Source organism: Oncorhynchus keta, chromosome 1 (genome assembly GCF_023373465.1).
Source record: "Oncorhynchus keta strain PuntledgeMale-10-30-2019 chromosome 1, Oket_V2, whole genome shotgun sequence".
In the NCBI taxonomy this organism is placed as follows: domain Eukaryota; kingdom Metazoa; phylum Chordata; class Actinopteri; order Salmoniformes; family Salmonidae; genus Oncorhynchus; species Oncorhynchus keta.
Genome location: NC_068421.1, coordinates 74783248 through 74800484, shown reverse-complemented (window position 1 = coordinate 74800484; position 17237 = coordinate 74783248). Strand labels below are relative to the sequence as shown.

The 17237-nt window shown below is 42.3% G+C and overlaps 1 protein-coding gene across 2 annotated transcripts in view; it reads right to left on the bottom strand.

Moving 5' to 3' along the window:
* The window catches only part of sec16b (SEC16 homolog B, endoplasmic reticulum export factor), a 61373-nt gene that overhangs the window by 15855 nt on the left and 28281 nt on the right, over nucleotides 1-17237 (bottom strand). The window lies entirely within an intron of this gene.

Genomic DNA, 17237 nt, shown 5'->3' with positions numbered 1-17237 from the left:
ATGTACAGGTGCAGTAATCTGTGAGCTGCTCTGAGATTTGGTGCTTAAAGCTAGTGAGGGAGATAAGTGTTTCCAGTTTCAGAGATTTTTGTAGTTCGTTCCAGTCATTGGCAGCAGAGAACTGGAAGGAGAGGCGGCCAAAGAAAGAATTGGTTTTGGGGGTGACGAGAGAGATATACCTGCTGGAGCGTGTGCTACAGGTGGGAGATGCTATGGTGACCAGCGAGCTGAGATAAGGGGGGACTTTACCTAGCAGGGTCTTGTAGATGACATGGAGCCAGTGGGTTTGGCGACGAGTATGAAGCGAGGGCCAGCCAACGAGAGCGTACAGGTCGCAATGGTGGGTAATATATGGGGCTTTGGTGACAAAACGGATTGCACTGTGATAGACTGCATCCAATTTGTTGAGTAGGGTATTGGAGGCTATTTTGTAAATGACATCGCCAAAGTCGAGGATTGGAAGGATGGTCAGTTTTACAAGGGTATGTTTGGCAGCATGAGTGAAGGATGCTTTGTTGCGAAATAGGAAGCCAATTCTAGATTTAACTTTGGATTGGAGATGTTTGATATGGGTCTGGAAGGAGAGTTTACAGTCTAACCAGACACCTAAGTATTTGTAGTTGTCCACGTATTCTAAGTCAGAGCCGTCCAGAGTAGTGACGTTGGACAGGCGGGTAGGTGCAGGTAGCAATCGGTTGAAGAGCATGCATTTAGTTTTACTTGTATTTAAGAGCAATTGGAGGCCACGGAAGGAGAGTTGTATGGCATTGAAGCTTACCTGGAGGGTTGTTAACACAGTGTCCAAAGAAGGGCCAGAAGTATACAGAATGGTGTCGTCTGAGGAGAGGTGGATCAGAGACTCACCAGCAGCAAGAGCGACCTCATTGATGTATACAGAGAAGAGAGTCGGTCCAAGAATTGAACCCTGTGGCACCCCCATAGAGACTGCCAGAGGTCCGGACAGCAGACCCTCCGATTTGACACACTGAACTCTATCAGAGAAGTAGTTGGTGAACCAGGCGAGGCAATCATTTGAGAAACCAAGGCTGTCGAGTCTGCCGATGAGGATGTGGTGATTGACAGAGTCGAAAGCCTTGGCCAGATCAATGAATACAGCTGCACAGTAATGTTTCTTATCGATGGCGGTTAAGATATCATTTAGGACCTTGAGCGTGGCTGAGGTGCACCCATGACCAGCTCTGAAACCAGATTGCATAGCAGAGAAGGTATGGTGAGATTCGAAATGGTCGGTAATCTGTTTGTTGACTTGGCTTTCGAAGACCTTAGAAAGGCATGGTAGGATAGATATAGGTCTGTAGCAGTTTGGGTCAAGAGTGTCCCCCCCTTTGAAGAGGGGGATGACCGCAGCTGCTTTCCAATCTTTGGGAATCTCAGACGACACGAAAAAGAGAGGTTGAACAGGCTAGTAATAGGGGTGGCAACAATTTCGGCAGATAATTTTAGAACGAAAGGGTCCAGATTGTCTAGCCCGGCTGATTTGTAGGGGGCCAGATTTTGCAGCTCTTTCAGAACATCAGCTGAACAGATTTGGGAGAAGGAGAAATGGGGAAGGCTTGGGCGAGTTGCTGTTGGGGGTGCAGTGCTGTTGACCGGGGTAGGAGTAGCCACGTGGAAAGCATGGCCAGCCGTAGAAAAATGCTTCTTGAAATTCTCAATTATGGTGGATTTATCAGTGGTGACAGTGTTTCCTATCTTCAGTGCAGTGGGCAGCTGGGAGGAGGTGTTCTTATTCTCCATGGACTTTACAGTGTCCCAGAACTTGTTTGAGTTCGTGTTGCAGGAAGCAAATTTCTGCTTGAAAAAGCTAGCCTTGGCTTTTCTAACTGCCTGTGTATAATGGTTTCTAGCTTCCCTGAACAGCTGCATATCACGGGGGCTGTTCGATGCTAATGCAGAACGCCATAGGATGTTTTTGTGTTGGTTAAGGGCAGTCAGGTCTGGGGAGAATCAAGGGCTATATCTGTTCCTGGTTCTACATTTCTTGAATGGGGCATGTTTATTTAAGATGGTTAGGAAGGCATTTAAAAAAAATATCCAGGCATCCTCTACTGACGGGATGAGATCAATATCCTTCCAGGATACCCCGGCCAGGTTGATTAGAAAGGCCTGCTCGCTGAAGTGTTTCAGGGAGCGTTTTACAGTGATGAGTGGAGGTCGTTTGACCGCTGACCCATTACGGATGCAGGCAATGAGGCAGTGATCGCTGAGATCTTGGTTGAAGACAGCAGAGGTGTATTTAGAGGGCAAGTTGGTTAGGATGATATCTATGAGGGTGCCCGTGTTTAAGGCTTTGGGGAGGTACCTGGTAGGTTCATTGATAATTTGTGTGAGATTGAGGGCATCAAGTTTAGATTGTAGGATGGCTGGGGTGTTAAGCATGTTCCAGTTTAGGTCGCCTAGCAGCATGAGCTCTGAAAATAGATGGGGGGCAATCAGTTCACATATGGTGTCCAGAGCACAGCTGGGGGCAGAGGGTGGTCTATAGCAGGCGGCAACGGTGAGAGACTTGTTTTTAGAGAGGTGGATTTTTAAAAGTAGAAGTTCAAATTGTTTGGGTACAGACCTGGATAGTAGGACAGAACTCTGCAGGCTATATTTGCAGTAGATTGCAACACTGCCCCCTTTGGCAGTTCTATCTTGTCTGAAAATGTTGTAGTTTGGAATTAAAATGTCAGAATTTTTGGTGGTCTTCCTAAGCCAGGATTCAGACACAGCTAGAACATCCGGGTTGGCAGAGTGTGCTGAAGCAGTGAATAAAACAAACTTAGGGAGGAGGCTTCTAATGTTAACATGCATGAAACCAAGGCTATTACGGTTACAGAAGTCGTCAAAAGAGAGCGCCTGGGGAATAGGAGTGGAGCTAGGCACAGCAGGGCCTGGATTCACCTCTACATCGCCAGAGGAACATAGAAGGAGAAGAATAAGGGTGCGGCTAAAAGCAATAAGAATTGGTCGTCTAGAACGTCTGGAACAGAGAGTAAAAGGAGGTTTCTGGGGGCGATAAAATAGCATCAAGGTATAATGTACAGACAAAGGTATGGTAGGATGTGAATACAGTGGAGGTAAACCTAGGTATTGAGTGATGAAGAGAGAGATATTGTCTCTAGAAACATCATTGAAACCAGGAGATGTCATTGCATGTGTGGGTGGTGGAACTAATAGGTTGGATAAGGTATAGTGAGCAGGACTAGAGGCTCTACAGTGAAATAAGCCAATAAACACTAACCAGAACAGCAATGGACAAGGCATATTGACATTAAGGAGAGGCATGCTTAGTCGAGTGATCCAAAGGGTCCGGTGAGTGGAGAGGTTGGTTGGGGGTCACGGCGATTTAGACAGCTAGCCAGGCCATCGGTAGCAAGCTAGCATAGGATGGAGGTCTGTTATTAGCCACCTCTTGCGTTCCGTCAGTAGATTAGTGGGGTTCCGTGTGGTAGAGGGGATTAATCCAAATCACACAACAACAACAAAAATAAAAACAATAGATATAGTTATAGAGGCCCAAGAAGAAAACATAATAATAATACAAATAAATAAATAAATTGTCCGATTGTCTATTCTGAGAGCAGCTGATAAGACAGCTAACGGTTAGCAGGCCGCAGATGGGCGTTCAGGTAACGTCACGACGGAGGAGCCAGCCGGATAACTCCTTCGGGTAGATAACGTCGGCAGTCCAGTTGTGAAGGCCCGGTGGGGCTCCATGTAGGCAGTAAAACGGGTCCGGATAGGTGACTGCAGCCCAGGAGTGATTGATGGAACTCAGGAGTGATTGACGGAGCTGGCCAGCTCCGGAACAATCGATGTTTGCTCCGGAATCGACGAAAGCCGATAGTCACACGGATAGCAGCTAGCTAGCTGTGAGATCCAGGTATGAATGTCCAGAGAGCGGTTGAAATGGAGAGAAAAATTGGTCCGGTATGTTCCGTTCCGAGCCGCGCCGTACAAAACTGGCGATAGATTTTCGAGCTAAAGGATAGCTGATGACCACAAACCGTGGTTAGCTGAATACTAACGATTTGCCAGTAAAGAAGCTAACTAGCTTCTGAACTAGCTTCTGATTAGCCTCTGGATCAGCATCTGGGCCAGCCTCTGGCTAGCTCCTGGCTAGCTTTTGGCTAGTTTCTGGCTAGCTTCCTGGAGCTTCTGGCTAGCTTCTTGGAGGACCACAGATCTGAGGTAAATAATACTTTTTAATAAATATAAATTGGTGAGGCGGGTTGCAGGAGAGTGTTTTGAAGATGAGTTGATGGAAAATGTAAAAAATGTATGTGAAAAAAAAGTTGTAAATATATATATATATATATGGGACACGACAAGACGAAGACAAAAGACGTCTAAACTGCTATGCCATCTTGGTAATTTACTCTCTCTCATGTGACAAATAAAATTAGATTTGATTAATAAAATCTAAATTTAAAAAACATATTTGTTTACCCATAAAACACTCTCACATGACAACACAGGATTGCATATAGCAATATGCCTTTTTATAAATTATTTATGTACATTTTGTTCATAAGTGTGTTAAACCTTTTCCATTGTGCAACTTACTTTGGAATTATCAGCACCATTGCCATCTTATTTGTTTACCAATTAAATACTCTCACGTGACAACACAGAATTGGATTTAGTCAGTGTCTGCCCCTTTGGCACATGGAAATAAGCCACATCTTACTAGTGGCTGTCTCTCCAGCTCTAGGGCTGTGAATAGTGACCCAGTGTCAAGCAAAAGTGTCCTACACTGGCAGCCTCAGTAGCCTTATGAGCCTTGGTTTGAGATCTCAGTGACTTTGAAAGAAGTGATTGCCAGAAGTGGAATGGCCACCCCTCAGTGCCTGGTTCCTCTGTAGGTTTCTTCCTAGGTTCCTGCCTTTCTAGAGAGTTTTCCTGGCCACTGTGCTTCTACATCAGCATTGCTTGCTGTTTGGGGTTTTAGGCTGGGTTTCTGTATATCACTTTGTGACATCTGCTGATGTAAAAATTGCTTTATAAAAACATTTGATTGGATTTGATTTAATTGCATTTATTCAGTGTCCTCCCTTTAACACATGGATAAATGTCAAGTGGTACACTATCTCCTACATCATCCAGCATATTGTGGGCCACTTTATATGTGTATTTAAAAAGCCACGTTTTGTCACGCCTTCTTTAGGGTGATGCAAAACAACAAAATCAGGAATGAGGGATAGTTTTCACTGTTGAGATGTGGTCCAGACCGGTGACTTGGCTGGGAATCTTACTAGCAGCTGTCTCTCCTGTCTCTCTGGCTCTAGGGCTGAGAATAGTGACCCAGTGTCCAGCCATGTGTCCTGGCCCCCACCCATTACACTGGCAGCCTCAGTAGCCTAGCACGAGCCTTGGTTTGTGTGGGCCGGAACTGGTCATAGGAACAGGTGCCTATCTCTCGTTTCTGTAGTGTGAGGCAGCTTGATGTACAAGTACACCCGCTGGACAGGACACTAGTCTATTGCAGGGCCTTACCCACAATCTATCTAATTAAAGGAAAACTCCACAAAAAAACTCTCTTTTGGTATTTGTTTCATTAGTCCATTGGTGACATAGTCCCACAATGTTTTGCTTGTCAGCAATCAAGTTTTCAAGATGTGTAACTTTCAAAATACAGAAATCATCCCTTTATGATGCATAACGCATCATATGATGATTTGTTTTGATTTTGAAGACTTTATATCTGACAAGCAAAACATTGTGGGACTATGTCAACAATGGAGTTTTCCTTTAATGCTGAGTGACAGGCAGAGAGACACATCTGGTCTCATTTTTACAGTTTTTGGTATAACTCAGCTGGGGATCAAACTCCCAACCTTCCAATATCAGGGTGGACACTAACCACAAGGCCACTGGGTTAGTGTGTCTCAGGCTGTGTCACCAATGGCACTCTTTTCCCTACATAGAGCACTTCTAAAGTAGCACTGAAGTAGAAAAATACCATTACCACACACGTAATTTAAATGTACACACATTCATTTTCAGTTCAAGAGTCACAGTAGACATTACAGAATTTATGGAACTGGTGACAGGCACAACATACAGGTAACTGCCAAAATAAAGGAAACACTTGATTAAACGAGGGATGCAAAGTGTATTGAAAGCAGGTAATTCCACACAGGTGTTGCTCCTGAGTTAATTAAGCAATTAACATCCCATCATGCTTAGGATCATGTATAAAAATGCCCAGTTGCCCATTATTTTGACTACCATGGCTAGAAAAAGAGATCTCAGTGTCTCTGAAAGAGGGGTCTCAAAGAGGATGTGTAGGTGTGGGTGTGCGTACCAGTCACCAGATCTCAACCCAATTGAACACATAGGAGATTCTGGAACCATGCCTGATAAAGCCATTTCTACCACCATCAACCAAACACCAAATTCTGACATTTTTCATGGAAGAATGGTGTCTTATCCTTCAAATAGAATTCCAGACACTTGTAGAATCTATGACAATGTGCATTGAAGCTGTTTTGGCAGCTCTTGCTGTCCTTGGCCCAGCACCCTATTAAAGGCCCTGTTAAACATGATTTTTTTGTCTTATATATAGTGGGGAGAACAAGTATTTGATAACCTGCAAAATCGGCAGTGTTTCCCACTTACAAAGCATGTAGAGGTCTGTAATTTTTTATCATAGGTATACTTCAACTGTGAGAGACCTAATCTAAAACAAAAATCCAGAAAATCACATTGTATGATTTTATTTTGTTACCCCTTTTTCTCCCCAATTTCGTGGTATCCAATTGTTTTAGTAGCTACTATCTTGTCTCATCGCTACAACTCCTGTACGGGCTCGGGAGAGACGAAGGTTGAAAGTCATGCGTCCTCCGATACCCAACCAAGCCACACTGCTTCTTAACACAGCGCATATCCAACCCGGAAGCCAGCTGCACCAATGTGTCGGAGGAAACACCGTGCACCTGGTAACCTTGGTTAGCACGCACTGCGCCCGGCCCGCCACAGGAGTCGCTGGTGCGTGATGAGACAAGGACATCCCTACCGTCCAAGCCCTTCCTAACCCAGACGACGCTAGGCCAATTGTGCATCGCCCCACGGACCTCCCCGTCGTGGCCGGTTACGACAGAACCTGGGTACAGGGCCCTTAACCACTGCGCCACCCGGGAGGCCTCATTGTATGATTTTTAAGTAATTCATTTGCATTTTATTGCATTACATAAGTATTTGATACATCAGAAAAGCAGAACTTAATATTTGGTACAGAAACCTTTGTTTGCAATTACAGAGATCATACGTTTCCTGTAGTTCTTGACAAGGTTTGCACACACTGCAGCAGGGATTTTGGCCCACTCCTCCATACAGACCTTCTCCAGATCCTTCAGGTTTCGGGGCTGTCACTGGGCAATACGGACTTTCAGCTCCCTCCAAAGATTTTCTATTGGGTTCAGGTCTGGAGACTGGCTAGGCCACTCCAGGACCTTGAGATGCTTCTTTACGGAGCCACTCCTTAGTTGCCCTGGCTGTGTGTTTCAGGTCGTTGTCATGCTGGAAGACCCAGCCACGATCCATCTTCAATGCTCTTACTTAGGGAAGATCTCACGATACATGGCCCCATCCATCCTCCCCTCAATACGGTGCAGTCGTCCTGTCCTGTCCCCTTTGCAGAAAAGCATCCAAAAAGAATGATGTTTCCACCTCCATGCTTCACGGTTGGGATGGTGTTTTTGGGGTTGTACTCATCCTTCTTCGTCCTCCAAACACGGCGAGTGGAGTTTAGACCAAAAAGCTCCATGTTTGTCTCATCAGACCACATGACCTTCTCCCATTCCTCCTCTGGATCATCCAGATGGTCATTGACAAACTTCAGACGGGCCTGGACATGCGCTGTCTTGAGCAGGGGGACCTTGCGTGCGCTGCAGGATTTTAACCCATGACGGCGTAGTGTGTTACTAATGGTTTTCTTTGAGACTGTGGTCCCAGCTCTCTTCAGGTCATTGACCAGGTCCTGCCGTGTAGTTCTGGGCTGATCCCTCACCTTCCTCATTGATGCCCCACGAGGTGAGATCTTGCATGGAGCCCCAGACCGAGGGTGATTGACCGTCATCTTGAACTTCTTCCATTTTCTAATAATTGCGCCAACAGTTGTTGCCTTCTCACCAAGCTGCTTGCCTATTGTTCTGTAGCCCATCCCAGCCTTGTGTAGGTCTACAATTTTATCCCTGATGTCCTTACACAGCTCTCTAGTCTTGGCCATTGTGGAGAGGTTGGAGTCTGTTTGATTGAGTGTGTGGACAGGTGTCTTTAATACAGGTAACGAGTTCAAACAGGTGCAGTTAATACAGGTAATGAGTGGAGAACAAGGGGCTTCTTAAAGAAAAACTAACAGGTCTGTGAGAGCCGGAATTCTTACTGGTTGGTAGGTGATCAAATACTTATGTCATGCAATAAATGGCAAATTAATTACTTAAAAACCATACAATGTGATTTTATGGATTTTTGTTTTAGATTCCGTCTCTCACAGTTGAAGTGTACCTACGATAAAAATTACAGACCTCTACATGCTTTGTAAGTAGGAAAACCTGCAAAATCGGCAGTGAATCAAATACTTGTTCTCCCTACTGTATATACAGTATATATATTTCCACATTATGAGGTTGGAATAATACTGTGAGATTGTGAGCATTATGATAATGCCCCTTTAGTGTAAGAGCTGTTTGAAAAGACTGCCTGAAATTACAGCTTGCTTTGGTGGGATGGAGTTTTGGCCTGTCTAGTAACATTGCCAGGTGGTAAATTAGTTAATAGACCATTAAGAAAGAGAGTTACAAACCTCTCTGCAAATAGCAGCTAGTTTTCAGTTTCTCCTTCCCACTCAGACCACTCCCAGACAGTCCTAGAAACATTCTTGCTTGAGAAATTTCTCTTTGCTAAAAAACTATTTAGTTTCTTTTTGACCATTTTAATTGAAAACAATCACAGTAAGGTACTTAATTGTTACCCAGAAATGATTAGATATTTAAATAAAAACAGCTGCACTGGACCTTTAGGACACTTAATTGTTGGCATTTGTTTATTTCAGCTGTTACCTGTACATTTATTTCACCCTACAAGATCCTGAAAATAAAGATGACAAAGAAAAAAGAAAGAAAAATCATATAACAATTTTATAAATTCTGAGTAACTTTTTCATAGTAATTTACATTTTTTTCATAAGTGTGTTATACATTTTCCATTGTGGAACTTACTTTAGAATTACCAGCACCGTTGCCATCTTATTTGTTTATCCATGAAATACTCCCACGTGACATCAGAGGATTGCATTTAGTCAGTGTGCCCCCCCCCCCCTTTAAAACATAGAGACAACACTACACCATCCAGCACATGTGGGCCACTTTATATCAGTTTATTTAAAGAATCACGTTTCGCCACGCCTTCTTTAGGGTGACGCGAAACAACACAATCAGGAATGAGGGATAGTTTTCACTGTCGAGATGTGGTCCAGACCGGTGACTTGGCAGGGAATCTTACTAGCAGCTGTCTTTCCTATCTCTAGTGCTGAGAATAGTGACCCAGTGTCCAGCCAACGTGTCCTGGAATCCATTACACTGGTAGCCTCAGTAGCATTGCACGAGCCTTGGTTTGTGTGGGCTGAAACAGCTCATAGGAGCAGGTCCCTGTCTCCTGTTTCTGTAGCGTGAGGCAGCTTGATGTGCACAAAACATTAGGAACACCTGCTCTTTCAATGACATAGCTTTCACCTGGTTAGTCTATGATCCTTTATTGATGTCGCTTGTTAAATACACTTCAATGAGTGTAGATGAAGGGGAGGAGACAAGTTAACCCTTTACTGCAGTGGGCTAGTTCAAATCTACTTTGAAACAAAGTCACCTCACACACATGATTATGGGCTTAAAAAAAGAGGACACCTGTACCATGTCAGATATAGAGTTGAAATGTATTCAATGTTGAGTTTGCACTTACTGTACATCACAAAAAGACTGAAATATAGGAAAAACGTTTTTTATATATGTTTATTGATGCTTAAATTATGAAAAATGTGAACAACATTCCACCAATGAGGGCATTAGAGGGTGATTTGGTCATTTGACTGCAGGAAAGGGCTACGGATTTTTAAGCATTGAGACAATTGAGACATGGATTGCGTATAATGTGCCATTCAGAGGGTGAATGGGCAAGACAAAATATTTAAGTGCCTTTGAGCAGGGTATGGTAGAAGGTGCCATGTGCTCCGGTTTGCGCACCGCTTTGAGTGTGTTAAAAACTGCAACACTGCTGGGTTTTTCACGCTCAACAGTTTCTCGTGTGCATCAAGAATGGTCCCCCACCCAAAGGACATCCAGCCAGCTTGACACAACTGTGGGAAGCATTGGAGTCAACATGGGACAGCATCCATGTGGAACGCTTTCAACAACTTGTAGAGTCCATGCCCCAATGAAGTGAGGCTGTTCTGAGGGGGGGTATGCAACTCAATATTAGGAAGGTGTTCCTAATGTTTTGTACAATCAGTGTAATGTAGCACTGAAGTATAAAAATGGGAATAGTGTTCATTTTGGACACATCCTGACGCTGCCAGTGTAACGGGTGGGGGCCTGAACACGTTAGCTGGACACTGGGTCACTATTCCCAGCCCTAGAGCCAGGAGTGTTGACTAATGGTAAAAGGAGATGTGACCATGCATAATTGGAAAAATTATTCACTCCTGCTTAAAAGGCATCATATGACATTTCAATTATGGACAGGCTATTCCCATGTAAATTAAAATTTTCACAAGATTCAGTTTCACTGGGCCTTAACTGCTATATATTTCTGTAAAACACAGTGGTAAATAATTGTCTATCATAAATAGACATAGTAACATGATTTAATAACACTTAAGTATATCAAACCAAAGTTAATTAAAACACTTGTTAATTAATTGTCACGCCCTGACCTTAGAGATCCTTTTTATGTCTCTATTTGGTTTGGTCAGGGTGTGATTTGGGATGGGTATTCTATGTTCTATTATTTGTATTTCTATGTTTTGGCCTGGTAGGGTTCTCAATCAGGGACAGCTGTCTATCGTTGTCTCTGATTGAGAACCATACTTAGGTGGGAAAGGGCTACCTGTCTTTGTGGGAAGTTGACTTTGTTTATGGCACATAGCGTTTAGCTTCACGTTTTGTTTTGTTCGGCGTCTTTTCTAAATAAAAGTATATGTACGCTAACCACGCTGCACCTTGGTCCAGTTCTTTCAACAGCCGTGACATTAATATTTCTTGTAAAACATAACCAAGTGATTTAATGAATGAGTTTCTGTATTAAGTAAACCATATACAATTTACTATGACCATAAAATATAATACATGTTTTCACATTGGTTTCTGGGCCTATACTTGTCTGATTAAATTAAATAAAAAACATTGATAATTTGCTTACATTTACAAATACAATGACAAAGCATTGTTCTCTGACAGAAATAAAATGAAAATAATCATACATATTGTATATCCCTTCTAGTGATAGGCTAGTTTAGATTACCTCTATAGAATAATATTCTGTTAATGGTACCTGTTTTGTAGGCCATGTGGTCAGGGCCAGACTGTTCCACATGGGTATGTGTATCTGTGTCACAGAATACAGTTTATAGTGTGTGACTTTCTTCATTTTTATATACAGTACCAGTCCAAAGTTTGGACACACCTACTTATTCCAGGGCTTTTCTTTATTTGTACTATTTTCTACATTGTAGAATAATAGTGAAGACATCAAAACTATGAAGTAACACATATGGAATCATGTAGTAACCAAAAAAGTGTTAAACAAATCCAAATATATTTTAGATGTTAGATTCTCCATGCTTTTGACTGGTACTGTAGTTTATTCTCCGGTAGTCAGCACCTTTACAAATATTTTGGGATGTGTCAGCTCATGCTTTTTATAGAATACAGTTTCCCCTCAATCCTAACATGTGCCATACTGTCTCAGAGCCAGATTTATATTTTGGCTGATATTGTGGCACATACCCCTAAGGAAAAGTTTGCCCTTGTGGTCCTGTCTGTTTGGCCTCATTATACAGACTCCAGTTGATCAATAGGGTTTGGATGGTGTCCTGATTGAGGTACAGTATATCCCAACCCAGTACTACTCCCACGACTATGCACCATCCAATGTCACCAAAGGGAAATCTTCCCTGACGACACGTCACCACGTCTGACGTAACCAGAACATTTCTCAGGGGGGCCTTGACCTATGCCTTAGCGTGAGTTATAAACAAACTCATTAAAAACGTTCAGTCCTACACACAATACCTAGAGTATCTATCCTGTAACCAGGATTACAACAGACATGTAAAATAACAGAACTGATGCTGAGGTGGCTGTTATTACACATCACAGGTTCTTTCTCTTTCACTCTCAATTTCTTTCCTATAAACTCTGTCCTCTCCTCAACTCCATTGCACTAATCTGAAAGAACTGACCAGGTGAAAGGAGACAGCCTGCCTAATGATGAACTTTCACCTGTCAAGACTTTTCCATAAATGTTTTGTAGGCCTGTGTCTGTTTAACTGTTTATTCCATGTCCCTGTTTAGTTGTGAATTTAACGCATTGCATTATCTGCACAAAAAGTACATTTATATATGTCATATAGCAGGTCCTCATCCAGATCAATTTACAGTAATGCAATCATCTTAACAACAAGACAATAGGGTATATCTAAAAATGTAATATACTATACAGTAATCAGTGCAGATGAAGGAAAGCAGACAAGGAGGACAGATTGTTTGACAATTGAGAGACAACCATAGACCATGGTCTTAAAATCAGCCTCAATCTTGACGTCTAGGGGAAAAACATCCACCTATACAGAACCTGCTGAAAAGAAGTTCCTGTATAGATCAATTTTCATCCAGCAACTATCATAGAATCACACTGATCACATTTTTTACACTATACAGTGTTAGCATCATCAGCTATTTACTTGGAATTAAACTTCAAATTATAATTTGCAGCTAGGCAGTAACTAAAGTGCACAAATCTTTCAGCCAATAACCAACATAAAGGCATTTCAAGGTCAAGATATCAGAATAATTAATGCAACCGGAGACACCTAAGATAATATGGTCCTACTGAATAAAAATGTATAGTGCCTTCGGAAAGTATTCAGACAACTTGAATTTTTCCACATTTTGTTAACCTTATTCCAAAATGTATGAAATAGTTTTTTCCCCTCATCAATCGACGCACAATACCCCATAATGACAAAGCAAAAACAGGGTTGTAGAGATTTTAGCTCATTTATAACAAATAGAAAACTGAAATATCACATTTACGTAAGTATTCAGACCCTTTACTCAGTACTTTGTCAAAATACCTTTGGCAGCGATGACAGCCTTGAGTCTTCGAGGGTAGGATGATACAAGCTTCGCACACCTGTATTTGGGGAGTTTCTCTCATTCTTCTCTGCAGATCCTCACAAGCTCTGTCAGGTTGGATGGGGAGTGTTGCTGCACAGCTACTTTCAGGTGTCTCCAGAGATATTCGATCAGGTTCAAGTTCGGGCTCTGGCTGGACCACTCAAGGACATTCAGAGACTTGTCCCGAAGCCACTTTTGCATTGTCTTGGATGCGTGCTTAGGGTCGTTGTCCTGTTGGAAGGTGAACCTTCGCCCCAGTCTGAGGTCCTGAGCGCTCTGGAGCAGGTTTTCATCAAGGATCTCTCTGTACTTTGCTCCGTTCATCTTTCTCTCGATTTTGACTAGTCTCCCAGTCCCTGCCGCTGAAAAACATTCCCACAGCGTGATGCTGCCACCACCATGCTTCACTGTAGGGATGGTGCCAGATTTCCTCCAGACATGGCGCTTGGCATTCAGGCCAAAGAGTTCAATCTTGGTTTCATCAGACCAGAGAATCTTATTTCTCATAGTCTGAGAGACTTTTGTCTGCCTTTTGGCAAACTCCAAGTGGGCTGTCATGTGCCTTTTACTGAGGAGTAGCTTCCGTCTGGCCACTCTATCATAAATTCCTGATTGGTGGAGTGCTGCAGATGGTTGTCCTTCTGGAAGGTTCTCTCACCTCCACAGAGGAACTCTAGAGCGCTGTCAGAGTGACCGTCAGGTTCTTGGTCCCTTCCCCAATTGCTCAGTTTGGCTGGGCGGCCAGCTCTAGGATGAGTCTTGGTGGTTCTAAACTTCTTCCATTTAAGAATGATGGAGGCCACGGTGTTCTTGGGGACCTTCAATGCTGCAGACATGTTTTGGTACCATTCCCCAGATCTGTGCCTCAACCCAATCCTGTCTCAGAGCTCTAGGGACAATTCCTTCGACTTCAAGGCTTGGTGTTTGCTCTGACATGCACTGTCAACTGTGGGACCTTATATAGACTGGTGTGTGTCTTTCCAATCATGTCCAATCAATTGAATTTACCACAGGTGGACTCCAATCAAGTGTAGAAACATCTCAAGGATGATCAATGGAAACAGAATGCACCTGAGCTCAAGTTCGAGTCACATAGCAAAGGGTCTGAAACTTATGTAAATAAAGTATTTCTGTTTTTTATTTGTAATAAAATTTGCAACAATTTCTAAAAACCTGTTTTCACTTTGTCATTATGGGGTATTGTGTGTAGATTACTGAGGATTTGTTTTTATTGAATCCATGTTAAAATAAGGCTGTAACGTAACAAAGTGTGGAAAAAGTCAAGGGGTCTGAATACTTTCCAAAGATACTGTATACAGCTAGAAATGGATAGCTTGACTTATCACACAGCATAATTTACAAGCTTTCATTGGAGTTTGTCGTAAAAGTGTTATTTTATGTATAACTACACATGAGTTAACGCAAATGTCTAGAAGATACTGAATTACCAAGAACTTGAGACTTGGGGCTTAAAACATTCAGACTTGCACTTGCCTTGATTTGAGCTTACAATTCACAACTTGAGACTTTTTCTACATAACTTTTCTTGGACATTAGGACTTGAAATTAACTTGTGACTCGAAATCAATGATTAGACAAATGTAGGTCTATCTAAACATGAGTCATTGTTGCATATAGCTGCAAAATATGACCAATGAGACCTGAGACTTGCTCCAAAAATAACTTTTCTTGGATCCTTTACTTGTGACTTGAGATTTTTGTGAGATTTACTTGACCAGCTTTACTAAATTCACTACTTTGCAGCGTCCGATGCTGGCCATTTCCCCATCTGTCAGCTCAGGGGAACCAGATCTCAGCTGTTAAGTTATCTCAGTGAACACTGAGCCCTTAAAAGCCCACTCACTCCCCCTGCCTGCGTAGCCTACCAACTCAACACATGATGGCTGAAAGGGCATCTGAGAATAGATATGTGGGTTGTGGCCTGGTTGGCATTGGGGTCCTGCACAGTGTTCATACATTCATACAATCTCAGTTCAGACATTTAAGGGGTCAGGATGCTGGCCTTCTGTAGATTTTGTTGTGCTTCTCTTCCGGTTCAGGGTTATTCCTGAGTGATATTGATCTTTATTGTATATGAGATGTATACACTACCGTTAAAAAGTTTGGGGTCACTTAGAAATGTTATTGTTTTTGAAAGAAAAGCACTTTTTTGGTCCATTAAAATAACATCAAATTGATCTGAAATACAGTGTAGACATTATTAATGTTGTAAATGACTATTGTAGCTGGAAACGGACCATTTTTTTATGGAATATCTACTGTACATAGGCGTACAGAGGACCATTATCAGCAACCATCACTCCTGTGTTCTAACGGCACGTTGTGTTAGCTAATCCAAGTTTATAATTTTAAAAGACTAATTTATTATTAGAAAACCCTTTTGTAATTATGTTAGCACAGCTGCAAACTGTTGTTCTGATTAAAGAAGCAATAAAATTGGCCTTCTTTCGAATAGTTGAGTATCTGGAGGATCAGCATTTGTGGGTTCGATTACAGGCTCAAAATGGCAAAGATCTTTCTTCTGAATTCTTCTGAGAAATGAAGGCTATTCCATGCAAGAAATTACCAAGATCTCGTACAACGCTGTGTACTACTCCCTTCACGGAACAGCGCAAACTGTCTCTAACCAGAATATAATAATAATAATATATGCCATTTAGCAGACGCTTTTATCCAAAGCGACTCACAGTCATGTGTGCATACATTCTACGTATGGGTGGTCCTGGGAAGCGAACCCACTACCCTGGCGTTACAAGCGCCATGCTCTACCAACTGAGCTACAGAAGGACCAATATAAAGAGGAGTGGGAGGCCCCAGTGCACAATTGAGCAAGAGGACAAGCACATTATTGTGTCTAGTTTGAGAAACAGATGCCTCACAAGTCCTCAACTGGCAGCTTCATTAAATAGTACTCGCAAACCACCAGTCTCAACATCAACAGTGAAGAGGCAACTCTGGGATGCTGACCTTCTAGGCAGAGTTGCAAAGAAAAAGCCATATCTCAGACTGGCCAATAAAAAATAAAATATTAAAGATGGGCAAAAGAACACAGACACTGGACAGAGGAACTCTGCCTAGAAGGCCAGCATCCCGGAGTCGCCTCTTCACTGTTGATGTTGAGACTGGTGTTTTGACAGTTTTCAGAAGAAAGAGCTTTGTTTCTGGCCATTTTGAGCCTGTAATCGAACCCACAAATGCTGACACTCCAGATACTCAACTAGTCTAAAGAAGGCCAATTGTATTGCTTCTTTAATCAGAACAACAGTTTGCAGCTGTGCTAACATAATTGCAAAATGGTTTTCTAATGATCAATTAGCCTTTTATAATGATAAACTTGGATGAGCTAACACAACGTGCCATTGGAACACAGGAGTAATGGTTGCTGATAATGGGCCTCTGTACGCCTATGTAGATATTCATAAAGATCTGCTGTTTCCAGCTACAATAGTCATTTACAACATTAACAATGTCTACACTGTATTTCTGATCAATTTGATGTTATTTTAACGGACCAAAAATTTGCTCTTCTTTCAAAAACAAGGATATTTCTAAGTGACCCCAAACCTTTGAACGGTAGTGTATGTGTGTGTAGAGTGTGTGTGAATATCACACTCATGTTGGACATAGGAAAAACATTTCCTTGACTGCAACGTATCTAGACTAATGACAGAATGTATGGTACTTAAAAAGTATTATTAGATTGGTTAAAGATTTTTTTTACAGTATGTGTTGCAGAGTTTGTCAGGGTTATGCAGGGTAGTGCAATGGTTGAAATGCATACTTTGCTCCAGATTCAAAGCTCAATAGGCAGCAAAGATT